We start from the raw sequence: 26,394 nt of genomic DNA, 5'->3' as shown, positions 1-26,394 counted from the left end.
GGGGGAGACAAGAAGTGTGTTTTACCAAGACGTCTAGCTACATTGCAAGATAGGTTGAGAAATGTAAGTCTATTGATTTATGGTGGACTTCTGAAATCTGACAGCAATGAACTACCCAGGGGATTAGTGAGTAACATGTGTTTCTCTGGATGCTGGTGGTTTTGCAGGTTCCATGGTACATCACTGAGAATGCTGCCTAATGCTGATAAGCGTTGCAGTCCAATAGCATCTGGACAATCACACTTTCTCATCCCTGTTTCAAAGGCTTTCCTGTCTCTTGGTCTGTGAAGTCCAAATAAGATAACTTTTGTTTATTTTTTTAAAAATCAACCACCTTTTCAGCTATAACTCAACATGATAACTATCGATGGGAGGATGGGTGCAGCTAAGCTGTAAAGTAAAAGGTAAAGGTAAAGGTTTCCCCTGACGTTAAGTCCAGTCGTGACCGACTCTGGGGGTTGGTGCTCATCTCCATTTCTAAGTCAAAGAGCCGGCGTTGTCCATAGACATCTCTAGGTCATGTGGCCGGCATGAATATGGTATTATATATATGTACACATATGTATTCAAATGTGTTAGGACTGCCACGTTTGAGGTTCACAGAGATGCCCAATATAAACTATATACATACATCCTTCTTTATCAGAAAATTTGTAAATATTCAGTAAAATAACAATTTATGTTAATTATCTGCATATAAAATCATGAATGAATGACTACATATAAGAAATTTGCAACTAACACGATATGAATAAGGGGTGTAAAGAATATCCATGCTTTTTCTCATTTTCAATAAGAAAATAATTGTTAACCATGCTGATATTTTTTTGTTCCCAACTCAAATCCTGGCATTCAACTTGGAGCTATCATAGTTTTCTCCTCCTCCCCCATGCTGATACACTGCACCAAAAGACTTCTTGTCTTTATGTGTACATTGAAATAATATAATTATAGAGTTAAATGACATATCATGGGCCATCCAGAGCAACCTCCTGCTATGTAGGTTTACACAATCAAAGCACCCCAGCAGATATTCATTCCCTCTCTAAAAACTTCCAAAGAAAGAGACTCCACCACACTACACTCTCAAACAGCTTTTACCATCAAGAAGTTCTTCCTAATGTTTAGGTATAATATCTTTTTCCTATCCTAGTCTCCATGTCCTAGTCTCTGGAGCAGAAGAAAAATAAACTGGCTCCACTTTCAGTATGACATCCTTTCAGATATCTCAACATGGTTATCGTGTCACTTCTTAGGGTGTTTCCAGACAGTGCCAAAATCTAGGTTTTAAATAGGGGGTAAAAAAATCCTGGGACTTGACTGTAGGTCTCCACACATACCTGTTAGTCCTGGGATTAGGGGTCCCCTGCTGTCCACATAGGCTTCCTCTGTATTGGAACAAGATGGAGGGCAGAAGGGTTTTTTTCTTTTAAAAATTACTCCATTATGCACTGGACTATATATGCACATGTGTGATTATCTTAATATAAATATAAGCAGATTCGTATGTGTGCATATGAGATTGAATGCATAAACGGAGTGATTTTTTTAAAAAACTTCCACCAGATCTCTCTTCTCCCAGTTGTTAATTCAACTTCTGTTTAATATTATAAAGTTTAAAATGAAGAGTTTCAGAGAGTTCTAATTGCTCTCTCTTTGTGCTTCCTTTAGACCACCTGTGTGTCCATTTGTGTCCAGCTGATCCGCTGTTTTGGGCTTTTTGAAAGCGGACATGTGCTGGAGCAGTCTCCACAAGGGGGGAGGGAAAGAAATCACATGTTTTTCGCAAGTGCAGGGATATATAGTGATGCAAATAAGCACATTTTCTGGCTGGAATCGGGATATAAGTGAACCTTTTTAACACATGTTTTTTGCTTGTTGTAGTGAATCAGCACAGATTTACCACTAGTATCATGTAGCCACGCCCCTCTTAACCTGGTAACTTCTGCATTTTAGGTGCTGTGTAGAAGGGCCCTTAGTCTCCTCTTCTTGAGGCTAAACGTATACAGTTCCTGAAGCCACTCTACATTTTGGCCTTTCTTTGGATGCAGTCCAGCTTGTCAATATCCTTCTTGAACCAGAAATGGACACAATATTCCAGGTGAGGTCAAGGTAAATTAGATTATATCTGAATGAGTCAGTGGTTAGATCTTGGTATATAAATGAATAAGGTTTCATGTTCTGCTTGAGAGTTTCCCATAGGACTAAATAAGCTTCTGCTTTCATGCAGCCATCCTCTAATATTATTATGTCTTTCTCCATGCCCCAAGTAAAAGTAATATCTTGAAAAAATATTGTTAAAGCTTTTATATGATTTTAAAAAATCAATATAGTTTGCAGAAGCCATAGTATTATGTTTGCCTTTCCCCCACTTTGTGGACAAGTGCTAAATAAACTGTTTGTTTCCTCATTTGCGACATTAATGAAGATACTAATTGTTCATTTAAAATTTGGACCCAAGGATGATCTTTACGGTGCAAGATTATCTTTCCCAACCCAGTCTGTTCATTATCATTTTTCACTCTCATTTCATTTTCACAACTAATTCACCATTTACATACCTCTTTTGGCATTTTTTCATAGAATCCTTCATGCAATTAAACCTAAGTTATTGCTAAATCTGGTTATTTTATATTTTAAAGTTATGAAAAAATGAACATGTTTTACGGGGTTATCTAGCTATGCATCCTCACTCAGCCCAGAGCATAATCTCCAGAAATAAATGGAACTCAAGGTAACCAGTTCTCCCTGTTTCCAGTAGAACCTGGTTTGAGGTCTTCAAGTGTCCTTAGGGAAGAAAATCTTCAATGAACTTTTATTGATCTCTCTTTTCATTGGAGATAGAATTCAAAGATATAGTCATGTGTCTGGAATATAAGGATAGAAAAGGAACTTGTAGCCTCTTTGAGATTGAGAGAAAAAAGTTTTATAGACTGAATTAACTCGCTAATAGACTATAGTTTACTTACTCAGTAGACTTATGTGTTTAGTAATCTTGGTCTAATTGCTCATGCAAACAAGTAGACTAAGTCAATCAAAGGTTATGAGGCAGCTTTTTTTTCTTAGAGCACATCTACACTGAGTGCTTAGGTTGGTGTGAGATCACACCAGTCTTTGGGAAGCTACAAAACATCCAGGGTCTGATTCAGCTTAACCTGTGTCCTGGGTTAAAATACTCCAGTGTGTGCACCATAAACCATGCACCAGGATTCAGGTTCTCCTTAATGTTAGGGCAGTTCAGGTAGCTGCAGCCCTATGCTAGGCAAAACCAGCTCTCCCTTCCCACTTCACCTCCTGTGTGTTACTAACTACAGCAGTGAAACACCAATCTATCTGATACTTGAGGTTTCCCCCTTCATTCTTCTGTTTTGCGTGATTTGCAGAGGAAGCTGGGAGAAGGGAAAGGGGGTCACTAGCAGTGATACCCAGGAATGGGGTGGCAATTGAGCCCCTGCCCAGCACTGCTGTATCAAGTTTGGCATGGCTGGGCAGTGGAGACTCCCTGTCATTGCCAAGGCAGCTCGGGGAGTACTTGTTGGAGCAAAGAGGCTCTCAGTTATTGTTTCCATCCTGCTTTATTTGTCACTGTAGAGCTGATCTATTATTCTTAAAAGTGTTACAAGATCTCTTTATATTCTTCCTTTTCACTGTATTTGTCAACAACTGGCAAGGGGCGTTGATCCCCTTCCCTTTTCTTCATCATTGAATCTTGTTTGCTTGAAAAGCAGAGAATGAGCAATCAAACAAGGTTCATCTTACCATCACAACTATATAAGGTAAAGCTAGGAAAAGTTACTTCTTTAGTCTACAACTCCCTGAATATTCCAGCCAGCATGGCTGCTGGTGAAGTTGAGAAGACAGATTAGGATTCTCTTGATAGTGGCAGTGGGTCTCTTTTAGACAGCCCTACTACAGACTTAAGGCAGATCCTTGTAACATTCCCAAACCAACCTAGTTCTACCTGAATATAAATGCCAGGTGCTTGGATATCAGAAAGGAAGGAAGAAAAATGCTAAAGCATGGGGGAACAGTAAAATATATGCTAGTTAAGAAGCAAATGCTGGAGAGAAGACATAGTAGTTCCCATCGGCACAAGCACATTTGGTTCCAATTTCAACTAAGCTTCTTCCTTCTATTGCCAAAAGATTGAGATAAATGAGTTGGAAGGGATTTTTACCTTTACTGCAGCGAACCAAGTTGCAATATATCCAACAGCTCCTTTTAAAAATACACTGATGATTTCATTATTGTAAGGTTTGAAATCTGCTACGGGTATTGCCTAGAAGTAACCTTCTCACATTAGATATGACCTAACTGAAAGTGAATGTCATCAGATAAGATGAAAGTGAAATTAAAAAAAAAACAATCTAAACATTGGGATGGTATTTGTACTGATATTGATATTAATGTTCCCAACTTAAAATTCTACAGACTATGCCATCTCAACACTATGAGATACCTGTTCATTATTAGGAGGTTTGCATTAGACATATCCTTCTTCAGCCAGGAGGAATTCTCTTCTGTCAGACATGTCAGAGAAATACCCACAGGGAACTCAAATAAAAAACTGTTTAGCTAAGGTACAAAAGTAAGAATTTTCCAACTCCAGCAGATAGTTTCACTACTTCCAAAGACTCATCTGTCAAAAGTGCTTTGATTCTGTGGCAGGAGATTGGACTGGATGGTCCTTATGGTCTCTTCCAACTCTATGATTCTAGAAAAGGCAAAGAACAAACTAAGAAGGTCACATAATACATCATAACATGTACGAGTATGTAAGTGCCTTCAAGTCACCTATCAACATATGGTAACCCATGAATTTACAAGGTTTTTTAAGGAAAGGAATACACATGGCTTTCAAGATCAGCATCTTGTGTCTTTAGAGAATTTAGGTAGGTCACATACTTTTCAGTAAATCCTAAAGTGTTCATCTAGCTGTTTGTTTATTTATGAATGGAATTCAAAGTAGTGGTGTATGCCTTTATACTACAAACAACCTGAGACCAAAATGTCTGGAATACACATTTTTCTAAAATGCATATTTTCTCATCCCTACCCACAAACATTATCTACAGTATAATCAAATTCACACCATACTTTCATATCTCTCTCATGCAACCTGTTAAGAACAGGTTAATCAAACATTTTCAGACCTATCTTCTGTAGAAATCACACTTAGACATATGGAAGTTTCTTCCTTTCTGTCAGACATATGGGATCTTTTTCCATTCTCTGCCATGAAGTATCATAGTTAGGTCTTAAGCTAGGTAAATATAGACTCATTTCCAAGTTTCTGAAGAGTTACACAGAGGGAAATAAGAAAGGATAAAGGTATGGGAAGGAGAGAATTGGCAGCAGTTTTGAGACTAATTTATGTCCACTTAAGCTTTGATTCTAGTTCACGGAATGAATCAGCTATGGATATACATATATACAGACCAGGCCAGGGAAGGAGATGGAGTATGAAATGTAATGAAAATGCAAAATTTATTGGTGTGGTGCCAAGTATCACCTTAACAAATGTCAAAAGAAATAATGAAAAAAGCCAAAGGTGGCAGATATGTGTGCACACAAGCAGAGATAAACATGAAAATATCACTAAGCACATAGTGGAGAAAAATGCACTGGCACAAGTATAGAAAGAGTAAAATATTTCATAGAGCACACAAGAAAAGAACTCTTTTTACATGTTAAGCTGTGCTGAAAACTTGTGGTTTTCATATATATAGCATGCCAAAGAATGTTATATGTGTTCCAACCACTGTTAACATTGAAACTAGTGTATACAATCTGAGGCCCCTTCCACACAGCTGTAGCAAATTCACATTGAACTGGATTATATGGTAGTGTGGACTCAGATAATCTAGTTTAAGCAGATATTGTGAATTATCTGCCTTGATATTCTGGGTTATATGGCTGTGTGGAAGGGCCCTTAGATGTTTTTCAATCCAGTTTTTATCTTTTCTTGTTGTTCAACCAAAAGCTGAACAACTGTTAATCTCAATCAAAGGAAGTGATGGGAATTTGGTAAGTCAATGCTTTTATCAGTTTCATTTACACAATGGGTCTTGTTTAACTGGGACTAACAGCCTTGGTGTCTGCTGGAGTTTGATTCCAGACCCATATGGATACCAGAATCCATGGATACTCAAGTCTTATTATACAAAACGACAAAACCATGATTTGCTCTTTGGATTTTAAAAAACCCACCTTTTCAAGCCATAGATGCGCGAGACTATAGGGCTTTTGATCCCAACACCAGATGCCCAAAGCGCAGGGTGCAAGTAATAATAATAATAATAATAATAATAATAATAATAAACTTGATTTATACCCCGCCAGCATCTCCTCAACGGGGAACCGAGAGCAGACAAGTGGAGCAGACGCCCTAAGCACGGGGCACCTGTGGCTGGAATGGCTGGGAGAGTGAGGGGGCAAACACCTGCCATGAACGGAGCCCAAATTGGGCTCCCCAGGCACAGCCACCTGTCTTGCACTCCTTTTCACATTCCACAAACCATGTTACCACCTCTCCTCTCCCTCTTCTGTTCTATTGAAGGAGCTTCCAAGAATGAGTACTGTACAATAAGAAAATGATGCTTCTGCCTCTTCACTTTCTGCTTTCTGCTTTGTTTCCTTGCCACAATTTTGTGCTTCTACCTTTTTAAAGTCAATCTTTCTGTTGTTATTGTTTTATGTGAATGTGCAGGTTTTGCCTTGCTGTTAAACTGGCCAACACACACTTTGTTGCTGCAAATGTGCTTCCTTGCCACTTTTGCTCGATGGAACGGAGCACGTTTATTAGTTTACACTCTCTTTTATTATGTGTCATTACTATTATACATTATTTGTTATTTATAAAACACAGTTTCCTATTTAAAAACATGTAACAAAAATGGGAGGGGGAGGTTTGAGCCCCCGGAATGGATTATTAGCATTTCAATGGAAAAATTCATTATGAGGTAATTGTGATTTCAGTTAAGAGCTCGGTCACAGAATGAATTAAACTCTTAATTCAAGGTATCACTGTATATATAGAGCTTTGGAGAGCATAGGAAAGGGTTAACCCTCTTCTGGTGTTTGTTTTGCTGTCAGTGTCCATGTTCAGATGATTTCAGTTCACTTTCTGAACCTGGGATAATTGGATTTGGATAAATTTGGCTTGTTGTGGAAACAAGGATTGGTGATAAAACTTCAGTGGAGATATCTTTTCCCCATGGTAACTCCAGCAGTGGATTTCCCTTCCGAGGGGTACATTTCTTTCACTTCTTAGTGTCTCACCCCCATTTTAACTATGAGTTGTTTGTAAGTTGGCTGTTTGTAACTAGGGGACTGCCTGCATTAACATTTGAATAAATCCATCCATATTTTGCAGAAATTAGATGAACTATATCTAAAACCAGAATAAAATCGCCTACACAAAGACACCCTTCTACATTAAAAAAAACTAGCTACAGTCAACCAAGGTCTGCTGAAACTACTTTTATTAGTTACATATAAAATAAAGCTAAACAACTGTATGAGAAATGCTACTGCTCACAAACTTGGAACAATGTGAATTCTGTCTCAGGCAATGCAACACTGCTTCTCAGATAGTCGAGGGACAACAAAGATTAAGATCTGAATGCTTCAGATGAATACTTAGAAGATATTCCTGGCAACTGAGTTCCAGATCAATGTGCCATTACAACTTTACAGTCCTTCACTGAAGAAAAGCAATAGAAATGTCCTGTTGCCTTGTGTAAATTCACCAGGCTTGGTAGAGTCTGTAACAGATAATGTTGATCGTGGGAATTTCAAGAGGAAGCGTGATGGAAGGACAGTATGAAAGAAGTTCAAGATGAAATGTACACAAATAAAAGGTAGTGAAAGAAAATGGATCAAAGGACATCAAGACATTTGGGGTGGGGGTAGGCAGATACCAAGAATTTAATAAAAGAACCTAGCATATAAAAAGGGGGGAAGCAATACAAAAACATTAGATACATGCGAACTCTTCGGAGCTTAAAAGTACCATTAATTCAATTTCACAGGGAATAAGATAGAAGTAACAACCAGTAGTCACATTATGTAAAATCAAAGAATCAGTAGGGGTGAATAAATGGATAAAGGTCTACATAGTTCTATTTTCCAATAGGATTCCTCCTTGTTCTTCTCTCTAGAAGAAGGGAGGTGATCCTTGCCCTTTCTTTATGATTACGCAGATGCCCAATTCTGACATCATGTACTGATGTCAGCAGAGATGTCTGTGATGGTCACGCACCACTGTCCACTGTCACCACTGTCACTGTCACATGGAGTTCTGTGTGAACTACTGACCATCACTGGCACCGCTGCTGATACTAGAACATGGCAATGATCCATCCTCTTTCCTGTGCTGATGCATGCAAGGAATGTCACCAGTGTCCCATCTGGATGGTAGATCAGGCTGAATCAGACTCAATCCAGCTGCCCAGACTGCCCCAAAGCTGCGGTATTCCTCATCCTTGCCTAAAGTGGAAAAAATTGGTTCAAAGCGGAAAAACCCAAGGATACTTATTGGAAATACCTATGTGTCATAAATACAGATAGCCTTCTGTTTGCAGTGAGCCTTCTGTTTGCAGTGAGCCTTGTGACTTGTGTAGACAAGGCTCCAGAGAGGTAAAAAAGGATTAAAGACTGAAAATAATATAAATCAAATTGCTAATCCCAGGTTGAGTGGATTTCCTGAACCAATGGCAATTATGTAACTGTTGACTCGCTGCGCAGCAATTGATTCAAATGATCTAATCTAAATTGGATCAACAATTAGATTTATGTCACAACTTTATTTATTTATTTATTTATATTCTGCCCTTCTATCAAGTGATCCAAAGTGACTTTTTAAAAAAAACAAAAACAACTGAAGATGCAAATGCTGAAAAAAAAAGTTACGTTAGCTACCCTGTTTTCCCGAAAATAAGACAGTGTCTTATATTAATTTTTGCTCCCAAAGATGCGCTAGGTGTTATTTTCAGGGGATGTCTTATTTTTCCACAAAGAAGAATTCACATTTATGGTTGAATTTTTAAAAAATGACAATTTATTATCTACTGTACAGTAGTTGTCATCACAAACCAGCATAACCAAACTGTGAATCCTTTCAAGAATTTCTATATTATATTTTATTGCTATACTGTTTTTAAATTACTGTTTTAAATTTCTGTTCATATGTAAATTTATGTTGTTGTTGTGCTTGTCCCTGTGTAAGCTGCCCTGAGTCCCTTCTGGGAGATGGAGGTGGGATACAAGAATAAAGTTATTATTATATTATTATTATTTCTTGTTACTACCTTCATTTCCATGTACAACCATCTATGGTATGTACATTTACCAATCCTGCATGCTTCCAAACAAAACTTTACTAGGTCTTACTTTTGGGGGAGGCCTTATATTTAGCAATTCAGCAAAACCTCTACTACGTCTTATTTTCTGGGGATGTCTTATTTTCAGGGAAACAGGGTATCATAATAAAATGCTCCTAAGCTACAGCAGTATAAATTCATTTAAAAGATTTAATGACATAGATTAAAATGCAGAATACAGGCACGATTAAAAGAAAACTTGTACACACCCAGTTAATTTCCAAATGTCAATTTAAATGTGCAGGTCTTTATCTGCTGGCAGAAGGAAAGCAGAAAAGAGTCTAGTCTAGCTGCCTATGGGAAGAAATTATACAGTCAAAGAGAAACCACCAAGAAGACCTTCTCAGAAGTATTCACAAGGTTGTTCTGTGAAAATGACGGGATTGTGACAAAGCCCTTCCATGAAGCTCTCAAAACACAGGAAGGCTTGTTTGGAGAGAATGGGCCTAACCCATATTGATCTTTATGGGTCACTTTGAATTGGACCCAGAAACAAACCAGTAGCCTGTGAAGCTGTTTCAAACATGGAAGGCATATATTTTCTGCAACTGGATATCCCCTGATTTCTAAATCCTAAGGGCTAGGGCCTTGCTTTAGAAAGAAAACATTCAAGCAAAGCTCATCATTCAACATGAAACTACCTTCTATCTTTTGAATTTCAACTAACTGAGTATACAAACAGCCAGATTGAAAAATTCAGTAGCTCAAGTAGAAGAACTGCATGAAATGTCTTCCGAACTGTATTTTGTCAGCATGAAGCAAAATGACAGTTTCTTTTGCTTTACTCATTTATCATTTCAGATTTGTTTTGCTTGCATAAACACAGCCATGTTAAAATGATCAAACTGCTTGCTTTTGTAAAATTGTGAACCACAGTCACATTTTTAAAAAAAGGCTTTGTGTCTTAGAAGTGAGAAGCTGAGAAAGTAAAGTTTGCTTCTAAAATATCTTTTGGAAGTCCTGGGTGTCTTTGCAGGTGTCTTTTAAGAAAATCTTTTAAAAATGTCTTTGTTTAAACCAGGAGTCCAATCCATACACAGCCATTGGTTTCCTGGTCTCTTTTAATATTTTAACCTTTAAAGAATGACTTGCTCTTTCAGGGTAGAAAGAGGTGTAAGTGTACTAAAACAAGAGACATGGTAGTTGGTGATACAAGAAAATATTCACTTAGAGATAGTAATAATAATAATAATAATAATAATAATAATAATAATAATAATAATAATAATAATCTTTATTTATACCCCACCTCCTCTCCCCGAGAGTACTCGAGGCAGCTTACAGCACAATGAACGAATACAATAAATAAAGTAAAAAATGATCACATCTCAATTAATTATGAAAATTATGCATTACAATTATGCAAGGCATTTAAAATCCTTTGAACAGTCATAGAAAAAACAATGAACCCTTAGAAAGATAGTGAGAAATTGCATAAAGTTATTGGTGTTGCCAAAATCTCTGAGAATGCAAAGAAAAGCAGCAGGCAACTTTGTAGTTTGGAACTTATTCTGTATAAAAGTTGTATGTTTTTTTTCACATAGGAAACAGCATTTTCTGCACAGAAAAATATTTCTATGCAGAAATATTATTTCTTGTGCAAAATGCTTTAATTGGGGATTTTTTTTCTGTGCAACATTTGCAGGTTTCTATTTGCATAGAAAATAGCTTTCTTTCTTTATAAGAAACAGCTTTAAAATATTTTAGGTGAAGAAATATTATCATATGTACAGAAATGCCATGAATTTTGCAAAATGTGTAAATTTTGCACAAAAAAGAGTTCCAAATTGTGAATATGCTACAAAAACTATATGGTCTGTAGTGGGAAGAAAATTGCTAAAATAATTCACTGCTTCCTTCGAGAAGAAACCATGTGAAGAATTATATCACTTCATTTAGCAGTGTTTCATGCATTGACACAGTTCAAAGGTGGCCAAACAATGCCTCCAGTAAAACAGGATTAATTTGAGACAGGAAAATCCTGCTTTATCCTGAATTAATTAGACAGCCCATTAGACCCATGACTTTGTGAAAGGCCGGGGTCTGAAGGGCTATGGGCCTTGTATGGACAGGTCCACGGTGAATCCTGGGACTTCCTTGGGGCCTGTCCATACACCCATCTCACACCTTCTGGGCTCCTGGAGCTCAGAGGTGTGAGATGGCTCCTGTCCCCTTCCCAAACCTCCCCACAATAGTCTTTAAAAAGGAAAATAACTTGCCAAGCTGCCACTAGGCCTTGAAGCACACTTCCTGTAATGTAACAATTACGTGTGAGGAAGCAAGGGGGGCCAAATTGCTCCTGTCTCCTCCTGCCTCCTTGTGCATAATTGGTACATTCCAGGAAGTATGCTGCAAGGCCTAATGCCAGCCTGGTAAGTTATTTTATCTTTTAAAGGCTTTTCTAGGGTGTTTTCTTTTGTGTTTGGATGCCCTGCTGGAAGGCCTGGCAGGGCATCTGGACACACTCCCAGGAGAGTGCGGATGTTGGGAAGAGATGTTTGGACTTCAACTCAGGTGCAATCATGCTTAAGGAACCCGATTGTGCCCAAGTTAAAGCCCTGTGTGGAACCACCCAAAGATATTTACACCAGAAGCTACTAATGAATATCAAGTTCTGTGTCTTCATTTTGTTTCCAACTTATAGCAATTCTATGGTGAGACAGCACAGGGTTTTCTTGGGAAAATTTAAACAGAAAGAACTTATATTAGCCTTCCTCTGGGGCTGCAAGATTGTAACATTTTCAAGGTTATCCAGGGAGTTTCCAAGTCTTTGTAGGAATTAGATCCAAGTTCTCTATACCATGGCGAATACCATGCCAGATTCAAACTTAAGGAGATTTCTAAGATATTTCAACTGTTTTGTGGATTCAGTGTCTTGTGTGGTCTCAAAACTATCACTCCACTGACACTAAAGCCACTGAAAGTTACACTTTTATTCCAAAAGAAAAGCAGCAGCATATGTACACTGATTCTGCCAACCTAGCAGTTTGAAAACATGCCAATGTAAGTAGATCAATAGGTACCGCTCCGGTGGGAAGGTAACGGCGCTCCATGCAGTCATGCCGGCCACATGACCTTGGAGGTGTCTACGGACAACGCAGTCTCTTTGGCTTAGAAATGGAGATGAGCACCAACCCCCAGAATCAGACATGACTGGACTTAACATCAGGGGAAACCTTTACTTTATGTACACTGAACCCTCATCCAAACATTTTTCTTTGCGCAGTTTGACGACTGTAGTATTCTCAGAACAACAATTTTGGGTTAAAATCTGCTGAGTTATCTGGGTTTCCGTGTATACTGGATGAGATAAAAGTGGTTGTGAAATCAGATAGGGATACACAATAATTGTGAAATGTGACATTTTCAAATTTTGGGTTTTTTTGGGGGGGAAATGAAACTTATTTAGATCTGTAAAGCCCAGATACAATGGAATGCAATACTGACCAAAGTACTTCTATCAATAGAATGAGGAGGTCCACTCCCTCTGCCACTACAGCTCTGGAGGACTGGGTAGTCCTCCTGAGCTTATTTCTTGTCTTAACATTGAATGAGGCAGAGGAACAATGTTCCAACAGGTGAAAACAGCATGATAGTGGATTTAAGATGTTATTCCATGAGAAAAGTGGTGGGAGAAAGCAAGAATCAGGTGTTGAATATACACAAAACAGCCTGTTGTATTTCTGATTGTGCTGTCAGATACAAAGAGTGCATTAAGCAACAAAAGCAATGTCGATTGAGTCATTTTACAAGTTCACGCTGCAAATTAGCATCATGGACTATTCTAGACAGTCTCATGCAATGTCAGTTCAACATCATTTAAATACCTCACAACAACAACAGCAACTCATCAATGCCTTTGAGGGGTATAAAGCAGGAATAGGAATCGCATGACCCTCTAGACATTGTTGAACTGCAACACCCATTAGCTCTAACTAGTATAAAAAATTGCAGATAATGCTAGCAGTTAACAGTCCAGCAACATGTGGGAGGTTACACAATTCCCACCCCTGAACTGAAAGATAAAACAAAACAAAACAAAACTATTATTTTGGGAGCAGAGGATAAACCCAGTTGTGGACCGAACTGCCACAAAAGTTTTAAATAAGAGTAACTTTTGATGAAGACAATCTAGGCATCATTTCAACTGTTAACCATGCATGCTATTTCCCTCATCACACCCTTAAAAAACCTTTGCAAATCATGAGTAATAAATTGAAATTGGTGCTTTGACATTGAACAGCAAGTAAACAGTTCTCTGCTTGTTCCACACAGGCGAGAAGCCAGTATAATTAAACACTTCATAAAAATGGATCTGACAGCAGCTGATCTATAGTCTTTGTGCACATTGTGCCCCTGAACTGGAATGGTTTTATTTCTGCTCTAGTTATAAAGGCTGATAACATATCTAGGCTTTAAAAAAATAATAATATACTGCTGGAGAAAAACCTCTGGTTAATGATCCATTCATTTGGTTATAAGATCTTGAAATCTCTGATAAGGGCATCTTAAACAATGTCCAGATTTCCGGATGTCTCTTATAGCAAAAGAATTATATTGTTTACTTCAGCAGAAAAAAAACATATTATAGAATATTATGTAGGTTTTTATTTCAGAGTACAGCAGGTCTAAAAATGGCACATTTTTCAGTGTTTGTTTTAATAGTATTGTTCTTGAAAGTTTAGCATTATCAAAAATATGAGCTAAAAGTTAAATAAAGAAATTTTTAAAAAGGAAAACTATCACAAGTTCCTTTGTATATTTCTGGGAATCCTATAATTTTAAACATAAAAAGTCAGTATTAAAATAGGTCATCCTATATTTCTTCTACTTTTAGTATATGTTGAATGAGTTAGTGAAATCTGTATTTCTCTCTCTCTGTGTGTATGAACAATGTGATGTAAGATTATCCTATGATGACATATTGCAAGGGTAGGAATGTACTGGCCAGAGGGAGGTGTGGCATGAAGTGTCCAGCTATGCTCCTGTATTTGGATGCATGATGCTGAATGGTGGTGCATAGCAGGATGCTACGATGGGCCAATGTATGGTCATATGGGGCCTCAGTAATTAAAAGGTGATTTGAAGATGTGGGAGATCTCATGTAGCTTTATTTAGCATAACTTTATACTTTACATCAATACTGTAAATTATTTCTTTTTCCCTTGGAAAAAAATAGAAGTTCCGTGGTGTATTCAAACTAGCAACCCTAATATTGGAACTTGACAATTTTGTCCATTTGGTTAAAACAATAAAAAGTGTTAAAAACAAGAAAAAGTGATTTCCCCAAGTTTTAATCCGGGTTTTAGTTTGAATGTGACTGATTCTTGAAGAAAACTTCATGAAAATGTGAGAGAGAAGAATCACAATTGCTGTCTTTTGAGAAAGCTGTCTCTCTTAAAGTGTTGCATAATGACCTTGTCTTGGACTGTCATTGGAAGAACAATAAACAGTCCGTTATTTGAATTTGTCTGGCTTCTTGTACAACAGTTGCAGCATTCTTAGTATATAGTGCCCTGTATAATCATATGTAGTGAACATTTTCAGTTTCACGTACAGTAGATCAGCTGGTAGGAGGCAATGACAGCATTAGGTATGAACACATTTGCAGCTGCCTGGTTTGGTTTACTGCTTACCTCATTCATCTGATTAACTAAGGCTTCCTGTAGGCTATGATCTTGGCCTGCATAAATAGGAGTATCTATTCTGGATGTGTCTACATCCAGAGAAGTCATGCTACCCCTCTATTTTACCTTGGTCAGACCATACCTGGAATACTGTGATCAATTGAAGGGAGATGTTAACAAGCTGGAAAGTGTCCCAAGGGGGGTGACTAAAATGATCAAGGGCATGGAGAACAAGCTCTATGAGGAGCGGCTTAAAGAACTGGGCATGTTTGGCCTGCAGAAGAGAAGGCTAAGAGGAGACATGAGAACCATGCATAAATATGTGAGGGGAAGTCATAAGGAGGAGGGAGTAAGTTTGTTTTTTGCTGTCCTGGAGACTAGGATGCAGAACAATGGCCTCAAACTGCAGGAAAGAAGATTCCACCTGAACATTAGGAAGAACTTCCTCACTGTGAGAGCTGTTCAGCAGTGGAACTCTCTGCCCTGAAGTGTGGTGGAGGCTCCTTCTTTGGAGACATTTAAGCAAAGGCTGGATGGCCATCTGTTGGAGGTGCTTTGAATGCAATTTTCCTGCTTCTTGGCAGGGGGGTTGGACTGGATGGCCCATGAGGTCTCTTCCAACTCTAAGATTCTATGATTTTATTATCTGTTTCCCAGTCAACTTATTTCCTGACAATCCTTGGAGACTAGGAAGAAACATATATGATATCTTAGCAGAAGTGCATGAATTCATTTTGATTTGTGAAAGAAGGATAAGGAGCTCATCTGTCCAAGATTTAGCATGCTGGAACAACACTTCAGAAAAGCTCTGGATTCAATGTAAATGAATATAAATGCAGTAATGAGGAACCTGATCGACTAAGGGACATGCTGCGACTAAAAAAAAAACTCCTTCCTGAAAAAACAATATGTGTTGTTGTTGTTAATTGTAGTAGTAGTAGTAGTAGTAGTAGTAGTAGTAGTACTCCACCTGGAATACTGTATACAGTTCTGGACATTGCAATTCAAGAAGGATATTGACAAGCTGAAATGTGTCAAGAGGCAGGTGACCAAAGTGGTAAAAGTGCTGGAAACCTTGACCATGAGGAGCAGCTTAGGGAGTTGTGTGTTTAGCCTAGGCAATATTAGGAGGTGAATGAAAGCCTCATTTGAAGATGGAACCAGTTTTTTTCTATTGCTGGAAATTAGGACATGGAGCAATTGATTCAAACTACTGGAAAATAGATTTATTTAATCATTAACATGGTAATAGCTGTTCAACAGAAGAATATGCTGTAAATTTTTAAACAGAGTCTGCATGGCCATCTATTGGGATGTTTTGATTTTATATTCCTGCATGACAAGGAATTGGACTAGATGGCTCTTGTGATGTCTTCCAACATTATGATTCTATTTAATTTTCAGCACATAGTCCTATGGATTTTTGCACACTGTCAGTGACTCCGTCAAAAATTGAAAGACTTTTTCATGAGCTAGCTAGCACTCATCAGAAGTTGCAGATGTTCTTCAACAGAACAAAAATGCTGAAAATGCTGCAACATCTTGTCTACTGAGTGTGAATTTGTAAGGGAAATTGACTTTTAGAGACTGATACATGAAAAAGACCAGGAAAATGATTTTTAAAGACAATTCTTATATATGTCAAAATATTTCTCCTTAAGAATTAAAACATTCAAAATACTGGCAGAATAATACCTAATTTATGACCAAGTTGCAAAATAATTATGGCTATATCTCTCAGATTTGCTGTTATTATTACATAAATGTAGCAAAGCTAATTTTTTTCACATAAAATGTATAACAGTAGTTTTATAATGAAAACAACCTGGTAATATATATTCAGGATGGGAGCCTGCAGTATCAGTGTGGTAGAGCACGTAGCAAGTTTATACTGAGACCTCAAAAACTATGATTCCTTCCCGATTAGGCTTGCTTTATGAGCCATATGACAAAGTTGCTGCCTTTCCATCTTACAAACTATCTTCATTTTTATTTGTTTTAGTGACAAGGAGGCATGACTTGGCAAAGCACAAGATGAGCATGCAAGATGTCCCAGGTTTGGACTTTGGCATGTCCACATTAGGCTGGGGAAGACCACTGCGTGAAAAGTAATATTAAGGCCCCGTAGAACTGTAGAGATAAATAGCCTGATCTCCATGAATTGTTACTCAATTGATTAAGTAAAACACAAAACGTTGATGATAACAGGAACATTGAGAGATTTAGGAGGGGACTGGGGATGAAGAGAAAGCTTTTTCCTGAATCACTGGACCCTCAGCCAATGAGGAGCCTGGAGCAATCACAACAATTGAACCATTGCTATTCCAGTCCTTTCCAAAGATAAAAGCAAAACCATTGGATACCATTGACTGTGCCATCTTTTCATATTGCTTCTGTGTCCTAGGGACTGAATACTGCATTTCCAGTATTCCGCTCTGACTGGAAGAGGTGCTGGATTTCTATTTATGTTGGAATTTGCCTTATAGCATCCATCTCCCTTTCTGTGCAATAGTTGAAGAAAATGCTAGATATATTTGCCCAGAGATTTACGTGCTGTCAGCTCATTTTCGAAATGAAATCCATCTCTCCGTTTCACTAGATCCAAGAGCAAAAATGGCTGACTTCAACAAAACTTTGGAATCAGTGGTGGCTGGGGATGCATGCAGTTGACATGAAGCTCAATCTGGATACTTGGCGATGTTTATTGGTTTCATTTATATTCTGTCTTTTCTGCAATGAGCCCAAGGCAGCATTCATGGCTAATCTCCTCCTCCACATTTTGTCCTCACAAAAGCCCTGGGAGGTACGTCAGGCTAAGAGAGTGTGGTTAGCTCAAAGTAACCCAGTAAGGTTTATTTTTCAATAGGGAGTTAATTTATAGTCTTTAACTCAGGTACGGGCAAATTTGGGCCTTCCAGGTGTTTTGGACTTCAATTCCTACCAGCTGTTAGGAATTGTGGGAGTTGAAGTCCAAAACACCTGGGGGCCCAAGTTTGCCCATTCCTGCTCTAACTAGTATACCACACTGGCTTTTGGTGGCAGGGGCTTCAATAAACCAGGAAGGCAGTAGTTTGCCTACTTGAGCTGAACTCATAATGTCTCATTGACTCTATATCATTCATGGATTACTACACAGGGCTTGCCATATTTACAGATGAGTTTGTAATACTAGACTAGACTGTCTAGGTTTACTCTGAATCTAAAATATTTTACTTAAAGTGTAATGGTTACAAAATATCAAGCTCAATTTAACACAGATCTGGGTAATATGCTGTACTCTGCTAAGTACAGCACACTTATTTTGAACTCCAGGCACCTTCAAGAACAGTTATTTGCTCTTCTTTGTCCAACAGCAAAGACACAGAGTTCCTTCCATCTCGTTTAATCTTTTAATGAATAAAATGTCTATTTGAAATTCCGCCTTTGTGTAATGCACAATAGAAAACAAGACAGAATAAAACATATAACAGTATGTTTCTCCCCTTTTGGATATTCTTAATGAAATGTGAAATTCTAAAAAAAGGCACCAAAGGATAGGCTACCTGGGCAGGTTAGTCTGGTGAAAATTTAACCTGGAGCAGTCCAGATCCAGCATGTACGTGTTGGACCTGGGTCTGTTGCTTAGATCAGGGGTCCATAAACCCAGGCCTGTGGGCCAGATGCAGCCCTCCAAGGTCAATCACCCTAAACATTAGACTTAGAATCACCCTAAGTCTGAAACAACTTGAAGTCATACAGCAACAACAACAATATAATTAATTTGATTATCTCATCAGCCAAAAACAGGTCCACATTTCCCACTGAATTACTGGTAAGTTTATGTTGGTTAAAATTATTCTTCATTTTAAATATTGTATTTTTATGGGTTTTTTGCACTACAAATAAGATATGTGAAGTGTGTACATGAATTTGTTCATGTTTTTTTTCAAACTATACTCAGGCCCCTCAACAGGGACCCTTCAGTCGCAATGAGCTGTCATCTCATCCTTTGTGTGCTTGCACCTGGCTGTTGTGGTCACATCTGTGTTAACACAACATGGCAGCAATGCAACCAGAAAGAAGTTTTGATTTCTCCTCTTTCTTGCTTGTCACATAGGCACCCTGTTCTGACACCAGAAGATGTGACAGCTTGCAGAAAGTTCTGTAGCCAATGGGGAGCTGTAAACTGTAAGCTGAATGGGATACAAAAATCCCAACCTGGCTCTGTTTTGCAAGGAATGCCATGACCAAAGTGCACCTTATAAAAGTATTCCACTTACAAGGTATGCAACTTAAACTTTCTCTACAGATTCAGCCTGCTTTTCTAAGAGTATTGAAGGTATTTAAATCCAACATTCCATTTAACATAGATGCACAATAACATAGACCGTTCATTCATCACATAATCATTTGAAGGTCAGGAATTTAATATTGGAATAGCGGATGTAAACTCCTACGGGAATTACTTAACAAATCTTGAAACCAAAGGCATTATGACTCACATTCTGTCACATAGTATGGTAAATAATTGAAAGCAAAACATTTGAAAATAAATAAAAGGTTGTGTCATTTCGTTTTCTTTGATTAAAGGACCAAATAACCATAGAATTCAGTCATTGCAATGGATTTCATCCTATTAGAGTGGATTAGAGAGGCTTTTGTGCCCAATAAATGGAATCTGTATCCCATTAAAATGACTATATCTTTGCACACATTCTACAAATACTGGGAAAAGAAGATTTTGTCACTTACATTCATTTCTTCTATTTTGAAGTTGTGTCTGGCAAAACTTCAAAACAGAAGATATGATGAAACAATTCTAAGCACAAAACATTTTTAAAAGAAATCACAAGAGATCCCTATACATATGATAATCCGTTATGGTTATTTGAAAACATAAATAAACATGACTCCAAAAACTACAATAGTTTCAAATTAATTTTAATTTGAGAGAAAAAATGATAGAGCAGTTTCAGCATCACAATCACCACACTTTTTTAACCAAAGCAGTGAACATGTCATTCAGCAAGAAGCAGGCATCCTTTAATTTGGCCTATCTTTTGATTTTTTCAGACAGCATGATTATATAAACTTCTGCCTGTCCATCTCATTTCTAACCTCATTAAGTGAGACAGAATACATTTCCTGAGATCCATGCTATGCTTCTTAATCTTCCACTTGCAGGAATATGCTGTTCAGCCGACCCCAAGGTCTCCAGAGCCAGAGAGATTCAATACTTTAAACGCTGATACAAAAATAGCTATGAACTGCATAACAGAAATATTAACACCAGGGAAAAAGAAAGCCCAGAGTAAAAATGAAAATGTGTCTTGCTGCTAATTATGAAAGAATGATCCCTAGATGACCACGATAATTTTTGACATGTTACGCATCCAATTTCAGAAAACAGAACATTAGTTCTAACAACACAAACAAATATACAGTAGAGTCTCACTTATCCAAGCCTCGCTTATCCAAGCCTCTGGATTATCCAAGCCATTTTTGTAGTCAATGTTTTCAATATATTGTGATATTTTGGTGCTAAATTCATAAATACAGTAATTACAACATAACATTACTGTGTATTGAACTACTTTTTCTGTCAAATTTGTTGTATAACATGATGTTTTGGTGCTTAATTTGTAAAATCATAACCTAATTTGATGTTTAATAGGCTTTTCCTTAATCTCTCCTTATTATCCAAGATATTCGCTTATCCAAGCTTCTGCCGACCCGTTTAGCTTGGATAAGTGAGACGCTACTGTATAACTTTTTAAAAGATGAAATACAAACACCCCTCAAGGGAAAAAAAGTACCCAGAACTTTTAAACATGCATCCTTACTTGGATTCAAAACATCAGAATCTGAAGAGATCACTATTAAAGCACTCCTGACAGATGGCTATCTGGACACCCTTTGAAAACTCCAGGGATGGAAAAACATTTTTGTAGTCAATGTTTTCAATATATTGTGATATTTTGGTGCTAAATTCATAAATACAGTAATTACAACATAACATTACTGTGTATTGAACTACTTTTTCTGTCAAATTTGTTGTATAACATGATGTTTTGGTGCTTAATTTGTAAAATCATAACCTAATTTGATGTTTAATAGGCTTTTCCTTAATCTCTCCTTATTATCCAAGATATTCGCTTATCCAAGCTTCTGCCGACCCGTTTAGCTTGGATAAGTGAGACGCTACTGTATAACTTTTTAAAAGATGAAATACAAACACCCCTCAAGGGAAAAAAAGTACCCAGAACTTTTAAACATGCATCCTTACTTGGATTCAAAACATCAGAATCTGAAGAGATCACTATTAAAGCACTCCTGACAGATGGCTATCTGGACACCCTTTGAAAACTCCAGGGATGGAAAAACATTTTTGTAGTCAATGTTTTCAATATATTGTGATATTTTGGTGCTAAATTCATAAATACAGTAATTACAACATAACATTACTGTGTATTGAACTACTTTTTCTGTCAAATTTGTTGTATAACATGATGTTTTGGTGCTTAATTTGTAAAATCATAACCTAATTTGATGTTTAATAGGCTTTTCCTTAATCTCTCCTTATTATCCAAGATATTCGCTTATCCAAGCTTCTGCCGACCCGTTTAGCTTGGATAAGTGAGACGCTACTGTATAACTTTTTAAAAGATGAAATACAAACACCCCTCAAGGGAAAAAAAGTACCCAGAACTTTTAAACATGCATCCTTACTTGGATTCAAAACATCAGAATCTGAAGAGATCACTATTAAAGCACTCCTGACAGATGGCTATCTGGACACCCTTTGAAAACTCCAGGGATGGAAATGCCACCACCCTCCAGGGCAGCATGTTCACCTGTTGAACAACTCTTACCATTAGGAAACTCTTCCTAATGTTTAGGTGGAGTCTCTGTTCCCACAATTTATATTGAATACTTCATGTCCTAGTCTCTGCAGCAGCAGAAAAAAAAGCTTGCTAGATATTCAGTATCAGAGTGTTTCCAATTTTTAAATATGACTATCATGTCATGCAGAACCTTCTCCAGACTAAACATGCCTAGTTCTATAAGCTACACCCCAAAGGGCAAAGTTTTCAGATCTTTTACTGCTTCAGTAGCCTTCCTCTGGACACGTTCCAGCTTCTTGAATTGTGGTGTCCAGAAATTGATACATTATTTCAGGTGACATCTGACCAAAGCAGAAAAAAATGGGACTATTATTTCCCTCGATTTAAACTCTATACTCCTATTGATGCAGCACAGAATTACATTAGTTTTTTAAGCTGCTGCATCACACTGTTGACTGATATTTAGAATGTGGTCTACCAAAACTCCAAATCCCTTTCATATGTTGTGTTGTCAGACCATGTGTCATCCATCCTATCAGCACATTTCATTATTTCTGCACATTTGTAGTACTTTACATTTTTCTCGCCCCCTCGATGGATTGTCACCTTGACGTGGTGAGGGGGCTTGCGTGTTCCAATGAACCTGTGGGCACAACCACAGGAGTCACACACTCCCAGGAGTGGCCACAGGGGAGGATCCAGACCAAGAACAATCCGAAAACCCAAAGACCTCAACGGTGGAGCAGGCGGAAGATAACATGGTACATGTTACAACAGCTGTGAAGGCAGAAGAAGGCTGCAAAAGACTGAGAAGCGACTCTCGTTGAGTTAATCACACCACTGCTGGGACCTCAATCTGTGAAGACGGTGTGTTGACTGGCCGTGCACCGACCTCCACACATTAAAAAAAAATCACGCATAGGAGTCTTCCAAGAAATGGAGGACCATCATCCTCGAACTACGAGGGATTGCCTAAGGAAAGGACATTTTTCTCGGTTGAAATTCATCTTGTTAGTTGGGTCCCATCTGCTTAGGTTATTTTGAATTCTAATCCTATCCTCTGGGGTATTAGCTATTACTCCCAAATTCATATCATCTGCAAATTTGATATGCAATGAATTTGGGTTTGGTCAGTTAACCACTTAAAGATCCACCTAACAGTAGCATAATTGAGCCACATTTTACTAGTTTGCTTGTAAGACCTTGTTGAAGGCCTTACTGAAATCAAGGTGTGCTACAACTCTATCAAAACAAAAAAGTGATTAGTCTGACGATTAGTCTGCTGTGATTTGTTTTTGAGAAACCTGTGTTTTGGAGAAATCTTTTAGCGAGCATGGCATTTCTTTCTAAGTGCTTACAGATTGTCTGTTTAGTGATCTGCTCTAGAATCTTACTAGTAATTGAGCAGTAATTGTTTGCCCCCTTTTTTGTTTACTTTTGAAGATGGGGTACCATTTGTCCTCCTCCAATCTGCTAAGTCTTTTCTTGTTATCCTGGAATTCCCTGAAAATATTGTCAGTGGTTCTGAGATTACTTCTGCCAGTTCTCTTAATATACTTGAGTGTAGGTCAATTGGCCCTGGAGATTTGAATTCATTTAGAGTAGACAGATAGTGCTGTTCTACCTCTTTACCTATTATGTGCTCCATTTTCCTGGCTGCATTGTCTGCTTTGTTTTTCCCAGTTTGAGCACTGTTTTCTTTTTTGGGGAGAAGATGAAGCAAAGATAGTGTGTTGAGTAGTTCTCCCCTTTCTCTTGTCTCTTGTTAATATTTTTATCTCTTCTATTATTTTAATTCCTCTTTGATGACTTTCCCCTTTTCTATTTCTTGTGCATGTCTTTTTTTAGAATTTAGCTCACTTGTAAGTTCTTTAGTTATGCATTCTTTTCTAAAGGCATCTCCCATTTTTCTGCCCTGCTGGAACTATTTGAAATTGTACCTTCAATATCTTTTTTGCTCATATTACTATGAAAAATAACATCTTAGACTCCAATAGTGTTCAAAGTTCCAACATGTAACTACTTAAGAAAATTAATATGGCAACCTCCAATAAAGACCATATCTCACACTTCAACTTGCAAAGAAATGCTGCTCCGGATCATGGCCTCCTGAGGCGATGGTCTCTTTTCTCTACGACGGCCACAAGTAGACCAAAAGCACTTCCTTTCATTGGAGATTAACCCCAGTTTACTGTGCCATCTGAATCATAGACAGCAGTTAATCTTAACAGTGATTAATTCGCAGTGCTTAGCTTCGTAAATTAGGGGTTAAAAGACTGCCTGTTTCTATTAGCTATTACTAAGAATCAGACTAGTCACAGTTTGTCCAGTTTTGATAACACAGAGATTAATGAAATTCATCAGGTAGTTTCAATGATTTGTAGTGGGAATTCTCCTCTTTGGAAAAGGCTGGATAATCTTAGCCAATTTCTTTACTCCTTCCCTTCACAAGACACTTTCAGAATTTTTGGAAACATTTCACTTGTGTAGTATAAAAATTATTGCAAACTTTATTAAACAAAATAAGATTTGTATTATGCATAATCCAGTTTAATATGACAGATTATCATACTAGAGTGATTTATTGGAAAAGCATATTCCTTCACTGGATAATCAATCAGTACAGATTAAATAAGGAATTACAGTAAATGTATAATTTGATGAATGATAGGCAACAGTGGCCTCTAAAATTTGTTCAAGATGTGTATCCTAGACAGAGAGGCAGCTGATTAATAAATACATGACTGTTTGCTACATATATAAACCTTACTGAAAAGATTTCAGTTAAACCAAAAATATACTTAGCAGGACTAATTTGTTGGCTAAAGATTATCCTCATCTGAGCCTTAGAAACAGCTGTTAGTTTCCCCTGAGTTAGGTATACTCTGAAATAAATACAAGAAAATAATATTACAGTAATATCTTTTCACTGCAAATGCTCAATTTGGTTCTTGTGCACCTTCAAGTCATTTCCGACTCCCTGCTACCCTAAGAATAATTTATCAAAGGTTTTCTTGGCAGGTATGTTAAGAGGAGATCTATTATTACCCTCCATTGAGAGTGACTTCCCTACCTTGACCAAAAGTGAATGAAGTAGGAAAAATTGGAACCAAGTAAGGTGGAAAATGCATACAATTTACAAATCTGTTGGATTTAAAGATGCTGTGCTAGATAAATGGGCCACAACATTGGATTGTAGAGTAATATCCAAATATAGGTATAAACAACATTCCCAAACTTTGGCAAATCTAAGAATGCTCTCCACAGGCTATGAAATCACAACCACCATGTATCCAATACTTCATGCAGGAAATAACAAATAATAAACTTTGAGGGGAAAGAAACATACACTTATTATTGATGACATGTCTTTCTAACTTCACTATTAAGCTGAATTTCAGGAAGAGGTCATTATCTGTGCAGGCACACTAAGGACTTTATCATACGAATCTACTATTACACTATAGTTGTGTTTCAATTGATAGTTTGTATATAAGGGTTGAACATCTTCAATATCACACCTCTATTCAATCGCACAGACACACCAATTATCTGATAGACTTTATAAGCTATTGGGCATTGCCCCCCCCCCAATATGCGATGGGAAGTTGCTGCCAATTGTGAGAGAAATAAGGTTGAATACCATGAAAGCCACCAGCTGTATGGCTATCAGCAGGGCCGGCCCCACTAATGCGGCAGCTGACGCCGCCGCCTCGGGCGCAGGCCCGGGGGGGCGCCGTCAGGCTGGGCGGGAGGCGGGGCACCGCCCTGACGGTGCCCCGCCTCCCGCCCAGTGCGCCCTGGCCCGTCTGGCCTGCTAGAAAAGGCCAGACGGGCGAGCGGGAGTAGCGTGGGAGGCGGGGCCAGCTCTGACGCCGCTCCCCCCCCCCCGCCCAGCGTGCCTTGGCCCTGCCTCCCACGCAGCGTGGGAGGCGGGGCCAAGGCACGCTGGGCGGGGGGGGGGGGAGCGGCGTCAGAGCTGGCCCCGCCTCCCACGCTACTCCCGCTCGCCCGTCTGGCCTTTTGTAGCAGGCCAGACTCAGCGGAGGTTTCTCCAGGCCGCGATTGCGGCCTGGAGGAACCTCCGCTGAGTCTGGCCTGCTACACAAGGCCAGACGGGCGAGCGGGGGTAACGTGGGAGGCGGGGCCAGCTCTGACGCCGCCCCCCCCGCCCAGCGTGCCCTGGCCCCGCCTCCCACGTTGCGTGGGAGGCAGGGCCAAGGCACGCTGGGCGGGGGGGGGGAGCGGCGTCAGAGCTGGCCCCGCCTCCCACGTTACCCCCGCTCGCCCGTCTGGCCTTTTGTAGCAGGCCAGACTCAGCGGAGGTTCCTCCAGGCCGCAATCGCGGCCTGGAGAAACCTCCGCTGAGTCTGGCCTGCTACAAAAGGCCAGACGGGCGAGCGGGGGTAGCGTGGGAGGCGGGGCCAACTCTGGCCCCGCCCCCCCGCCCAGCGTGCCCTGGCCCCGCCTCCCACGCTGCGTGGGAGGCGGGGCCAGGGCACGGGGGGCGGGGCCAACTCTGGCCCCGCCCCCTCACTATTCGCCCTGGCCCCGCCTCCC

At 38.9% G+C, this 26,394-nt stretch overlaps 1 protein-coding gene and 1 long non-coding RNA gene across 4 annotated transcripts in view; one reads left to right on the top strand and one right to left on the bottom strand.

Moving 5' to 3' along the window:
- chst9 (carbohydrate sulfotransferase 9) overlaps positions 1-26,394 on the bottom strand; it is a 93,078-nt gene that overhangs the window by 35,727 nt on the left and 30,957 nt on the right. The gene's annotated exons all lie outside the window — the stretch shown is intronic.
- LOC134298894 (uncharacterized) overlaps positions 1-26,394 on the top strand; it is a 97,658-nt gene that overhangs the window by 56,630 nt on the left and 14,634 nt on the right. For both annotated transcript variants that reach the window (XR_010006010.1, XR_010006009.1), the window contains exons 2-3: positions 1,957-2,101; positions 19,107-19,272. This is a non-coding gene — a long non-coding RNA (uncharacterized LOC134298894). The remainder of the gene's footprint in view (positions 1-1,956; positions 2,102-19,106; positions 19,273-26,394) is intronic.

This window comes from Anolis carolinensis, chromosome 4, assembly GCF_035594765.1.
Source record: "Anolis carolinensis isolate JA03-04 chromosome 4, rAnoCar3.1.pri, whole genome shotgun sequence".
In the NCBI taxonomy this organism is placed as follows: Eukaryota; Metazoa; Chordata; class Lepidosauria; order Squamata; family Dactyloidae; genus Anolis; species Anolis carolinensis.
Note: the sequence above shows the minus strand (reverse complement) of the source record. Positions and strands in the feature narration are given on the sequence as shown.